This window comes from Lepidochelys kempii, chromosome 1 (assembly GCF_965140265.1).
Source record: "Lepidochelys kempii isolate rLepKem1 chromosome 1, rLepKem1.hap2, whole genome shotgun sequence".
Taxonomy (NCBI): domain Eukaryota; kingdom Metazoa; phylum Chordata; order Testudines; family Cheloniidae; genus Lepidochelys; species Lepidochelys kempii.
In genome coordinates, this window is record NC_133256.1 from 101,754,547 (window position 1) to 101,760,838 (window position 6,292).

A 6,292-nucleotide genomic window follows, 5' to 3' on the forward strand; every position below is an offset into this window, starting at 1 on the left:
CTCTCTTATTGTCACACAGTGAGGTTTTCCATGTTCATGCAACTAGATCAGGCTTTTTTCTCTAACAGGTGCAAGAGGAAATGCTGGTGCTGAGCATTTCAAAGAGTGCAACTGGGGTGCTGTTCTTTTGGCTGCATTTGCATTTGGCATCACCAATACAGTGAAGAGGTGTGGCCTAAAGAATGCAACTGTCAAGAAATTTTCAACTAATTGCACGTCCGTGCACGTGGTAGTTAGGTAGCAAATAGCTCATACCAGATTTTGCACCTCTATTAGTCAGTATAAGGTTAACAGCAACTCACTCAAGTTGCATTGCATGGCCTCATCAACCTCTCTTTGTATTGTGGAGCAGCTGGAGACATACCGACTGTCACTAGGCTGAAGAATGTAAGTAAGTTGGAGGGGTCCTGATGTTTAGAAACATTTGGGTTAACCTGAGGTACAGAAGAGTGAGGGGTCTTTAGCAGGAGGTGGCTTTTTACAGGTGCCATGGATAACACACGAGTCAGACGTAGACTTTCCTATCCTCAAATTTTTGTCCTGAGATGCAGGCTTTTGGGAGATTTCTCAGCCCCTCAGGAATTCCTCCAAAGTTATGGGAATCTTGGGCCGGTCATAGCCATCAGTGCTACAGTGGTAGCAACCATGGAGTGACCTCAGATAGTTTAGAAAAGATAGAGATGTGTCCAGGCAAGACATCACTGTTGCATTTTAATACTTTAAAGTCATAATGGATTTATCTTCACAATACCTCTGTGAGGTAGGGAAGCATTATTATCCCAATTTTACATATGAGCAGGTTGTAAGGCACAGATTAAGTGATTGCCCAAAGTCACACAGGAAGTCTGTGGCAGAGCGAGGAACTGAACCCAGATCTCCTGAGTGAGAATGTAGTATCTCAAATCACAAAAATGACAACTCTTGATTCCTTGTGCCCTACTATTGTTGGAGTTCACATACAGTAATGCAGGAGTTACATTACTGTTATGATTTAAGTTATTTTTCAAGTCTGGGGTGGTTGTTTTTTTTAAAATGGGAGAGAAACAGGATAGATGTGTGAAGATCTAGGGAGGTCAGGAGGAAAGCCTCATGCATTTCAACTTCCCATTTTATACAAGTGTGCCCAGACTACAGCCTGAAAATAGGATCTATAGGCCACAGTGAAGTTTTATGACTTTATCTCAGAAGTCTTCTGAAGCTTACAAGTTTGACTACCTCCATTCTGCACCTCTGTGAGGAATTAAAAGGGGATATGGAGAGGCACATATGAGAAGTGTGTTCTACTTTTGATGGTCAAAGTCAACACCACTCTGGGGTTGCTGGCAGTGTGAACGTTTCAGAGACTTAAAGGAGTCACCTCCAGTGATAAGCTAGACCTCTCCAGTTGCATCGAGCAATTGTGTATTATTCTCAGGCAGGTTAATAATTACACTGATTTTTTCCAGAGGCAGCAAATCAGTATAGAAGTCTTTGATATTACAGACTTCCAATCTGTTCTTTGTGCTCCTGACTATACTCATGTTCCTCCTAGGCCTCTGGGGAGCAAAAAGGGGTTCCATTAACTCAAGCTGCAGCTCACCTGTTAGGCAAATTGAATAGCCACAGGTGTCGCTCAGGAACATACCATGGCTGTCACATTTTCAGATGCTGTGGTGTGGCAGTGAAATAAGAGACCAGAGAGATTGCGTGAGGCTGGCTTCTGGATAAAGACAGAAAATCAGCTCATGGTAACATTAGCGCTCTTGTTATGGTTAGCTGCTCTGGGCTGGTGAACAGATTTCTTGCTCAGAGGGAATACTCTCTATGCTTTGAAAACATGGCTCATGACTCCTTTTACTGATCTCAGCAGTACCTCAAAAGGAAAATTATAATTCTCTTCACCAAGCCACCAGCTCTACCATTGATAGAGCTTTCAGAACTCTGACAATGAGATTCTGAGAGGATCTGCTGTCACCCTGGCATATAAGTTAGTAAAGGTTTATGTGCTCATTCTGGCTTATTGTATGCTGTACAATGATGCCTTGAGATATAGAGAGAACACACCCAAGGAGCTGAATATAGGTAGATGTAGAGGATCCTCATTTTCTAGCCAGTCCCTGTGAGACAGGCAGGGCAGAGAGGGGCTGATGGTTGGAAACCTCTGAGATAAATACTATACAGATAATTGCACTTTCCAATAGGTTCATGCTTCATCAGAAAAAAAGAGAGAACAGACAGAGGAAAAACAAGGAAATAATTGCAGACAGGTTAATTGTAAGCTGTTTATATTTTTTTAAAATGCATGAGTCCATGCAAAACTCATTAGGAGAACACAACAGATAAAATCTTTTCGATGTGGAAGGCTTCAGCAGCAATAATAAGGAAATTAAAGCTGAGTGGTTTAAAACAGCGCCATTTTATTTAGTAGCATGGTTGCATAAACAAATCTGCTAAACCCAGGTAGGCCAAACTGTGGCCACAAGCAACTGAATAACAGGGGCAGGAAAAAGCTTAAATAAGGAAAACTAAAACTCAGTTTAATGTCTCTTTCCCTTCCTTTTTTATATTCTAGCATCAAGGCCTCTTGTGACTGTATTCTCTGAAGCAAGCAACTGCATGGGATTATTTTAAATCAAAGCTGCAGAAGCTATCGTAAACCTGCATCCCAAGTAAGGGAAAAAAATTCATGGGCAGGAATTGTAGACCAAGCTGGATGAGCAAGCATCTCAGAGAGGTGATTAAGAAAAAGCAGAAAGTATATAGGGAGTGGAAGAAGGGAGGGATCAGCAAGGAAAGCTACCTTATTGAGGTCAGAACATGTAGGAATAAAGTGAGACAGGCTAAAAGTCAAGTAGAGTTGGACCTTGCAAAGGGAATTAAAACCAATAGTAAAAGGTTCTATAGTCATATAAATAAGAAGAAAACAAAGAAAGAAGAAGTGGGACCGCTAAACACTGAGGATGGAGTGGAGGTCAAGGATAATCTAGGCATGGCCCAATATCTAAACAAATACTTTGCCTCAGTCTTTAATAAGACTAAAGAAGATCTTAGGGATAATGGTAGCATGACAAATGGGAATGAGGATATGGAGGTAGACATTACCATATTTGAGGTAGAAGTGAAACTCAAACAACTTAATGGGACTAAATTGGGGGGCCCAGATAATCTTCATCCAAGAATATTAATGGAATTGGCACAGGAAATTGCAAGACCATTAGCAAGAATTTTTAATGAATCTGTAAACTCAGGGGTTGTACTGTATGATTGGAGAATTGCTAACATAGTTCCTATTTTTAAGAAAGGGAAAAAAAGTGATCCGGGTAATTATAGGCCTGTTAGTTTGACATCTGTAGTATGCAAGGTCTTGGAAAAAATTTTGAAGGAGAAGGTTAAGGACATTGAAGTCAATGGTAAATGGGACAAAATACAACATGATTTTACAAAAGGAAGATCATGCCAAACCAACCTGATCTCCTTTTTTGAGAAGGTAACAGATTTTTTAGACAAAGGAAATGCAGTGGATCTAATTTACCTAGATTTTAGTAAGGCATTTGATACCGTGTCACATGGGGAATTATTAGTTAAATTGGATAAGATGGGGATCAATAGGAAAATTGAAAGGTGGATAAGGAATTGGTTAAAGGGGATACTACAACGGGTCCTACTGAAAGGTGAACTGTCAGGCTGGAGGGAGGTTACCAGTGGAGTTCCTCAAGGATCGGTTTTGGGACCAATCTTATTTAATCTTTTTATTACTGACCTTGGCACAAAAAGTGGGAGTGTGCTAATAAAGTTTGCGGATGATACAAAGCTGGGAGGTATTGCGAATTTAGAGAAGGATAGGGATACCCTACAGGAGGATCTGGATGACCTTGTAAACTGGAGTAATAGTAATAGGATGAAATTTAATAGTGAGAAGTGTAAGGTCACGCATTTAGGGATTAATAACAAGAATTTTAGTTATAAGCTAGGGACGCATCAATTAGAAGTAATGGAGGAGGAAAAGGACCTTGGAGTATTGGTTGATCATAGGATGACTATGAGCTGCCAATGTGATATGGCTGTGAAAAAAGCTAATGCGGTCTTGGGATGCATCAGGAGAGGTATTTCCAGTAGGGATAAGGAGGTTTTAGTACTGTTATACGAGGCACTGGTGAGACCTCACCTGGAATACTCTGTGCAGTTCTGGTCTCCCATGTTTAAGAAGGATGAATTCAAACTGGAACAGGTACAGAGAAGGGCTACTAGGATGATCCGAGGAATGGAAAACTTGTCTTATGAAAGGAGACTCAGGGAGCTTGGCTTGTTTAGCCTAACTAAAAGAAGGTTGAGGGGAGATATGATTGCTCTCTATAAATATATCAGAGGGATAAATACCGGAGAGGGAGAAGAATTATTTAAGCTCAGTACCAATGTGGACACAAGAACAAATGGATATAAACTGGCCACTAGGAAGTTTAGACTAGAAATTAGACAAAGGTTTTTAACCATCAGAGGAGTGAAGTTTTGGAATAGCCTTCCAAGGGAAGCAGTGGGGGCAAAAGATCTATCTGGCTTTAAGATTAAACTCAATAAGTTTATGGAGGAGATAGTATGATGGGATAACATGGTTTTGGTAATTAAATATTCATGGTAAATAGGCCCAATGGCCTGTGATGGGCTATTAGATGGGGTGAGCTCCGAGTTACCAAGGAAATAATTTTCTGTAGTATCTGGCTGATGAATCTTGCCCATATGCTCAGGGTTTAGCTGATTGCCATATTTGGGGTTGGGAAGGAATTTTCCTCCAGGGCAGATTGGAAGAGGCTCTGGAGGTTTTTCGCCTTCCTCTGTAGCATGGGGCACAGGTCACTTGCTGGAGGATTCTCTGCTCCTTGAAGTCTTTAAACTACGATTTGAGGACTTCAATAGCACAGATATAGGTGTGAGGTTTTTTTTGTAGGAGTGGTGGGTGAAATTCTGTGGCCTGCATTGTGCAGGAGGTCAGACTAGATGATCATAATGGTCGCTTCTGACCTAAATATCTATGAATCTATGTAAGATCAGTGGCCTCTCATGGTTTTGAGGAGACATCTGAACATTCGGCTTCTGGTAAGTACAGAAGATACAGCAACTGTAACCTCACCTCTGTCCCTTAGGAGTTGATATTAATTCATGAGGGGTAGTTGCAATGTACTCGGTCTAGTCCAGAGTAAAGAATTTTCTCTTCGGAGCGTCTAACTATTGTCCTCACACCTGCACCAAACATGGTAACTGGCTGACACTACCCTGCTGTCAAAAACAGAGACCAGCCTAAACATGTAAACTGCCAGCCTGCAAACTAAATTCCAGTGGGTCCAAATCTTCAGTGTTACAACATCACTCTGAGCTCCTTCAACATTTGTTTCAGCTTCCTGTGCCTCGTTTCCACCTCCCCCACCAAACCCAGCATCCTCCCCATTGAATCTCTGTCCTGCGCCAGAGAATCAGAGAAAGGAGAGAGAGAAGCCCAATCAGGACTGTGGGGAGTTAATTTGACCCATCTAGGCTATCAATTTGGTGTACCTGTTCTGTGGCCTTGAGTCTAGCACTGTCAGGCTGTCATCATTCCCTTAGCATTTTATTCATGCTGGGGCAGCTTTGGTCTTGGGGTGACGGTGACGTTGGGAGGCAAGAGAGCTTGGATTTCCCCCCAGCTATGCTGCTGACTCACTGTATGGCCTTAGGCCAGTCACTTAACCTCACTGTATCTCAGTTTCCCAAATGTACAACAGGGCACCTTGGTAAAGCATTTTGACAGGAATCCCTTACACATCCTCACGTGGGGTGAGTTCTTTCCAGCTTGACTGAATGTTGGTTAGATGAGGGGAAAACATTTTTGGGGCTCTTCACAGTTGGACAAGTTTGTCCCAGAAGTGAGAGCAGTTTTATGGCTCCAGTCTGTACACTGCCTTGTACTGATAAAGGTTTGGTGATCAGTGTGTAGTGTATGTTTGTGGTAACCTGTCAGAAAGGGAAGAGTGAAAATGGGTCTTTTGAGGAGAACAACAATTTGAATGAAATAAGCCTATCCAGCACCTCAGGACCTTCCCTTCCCTTCCCCATCACAAGATTACTTGCTCTTCAGTTTAAGCCCAAACCTAGCACCTCAACGGTAACATTACTGAGTCTGTCAGTCCTCTCATCTACCTTGCAACCTTGAATATGAGTAACTAAAGTATCTGCAGTGCTCAGAAACCACACTGATGAATGCCTGTACAAAACCTGATAACATAAGAAAGTAACTCCATTGTAAAGCCAATTTGGGGTGATAGTGGGCGTGGGTGAGGGGTTA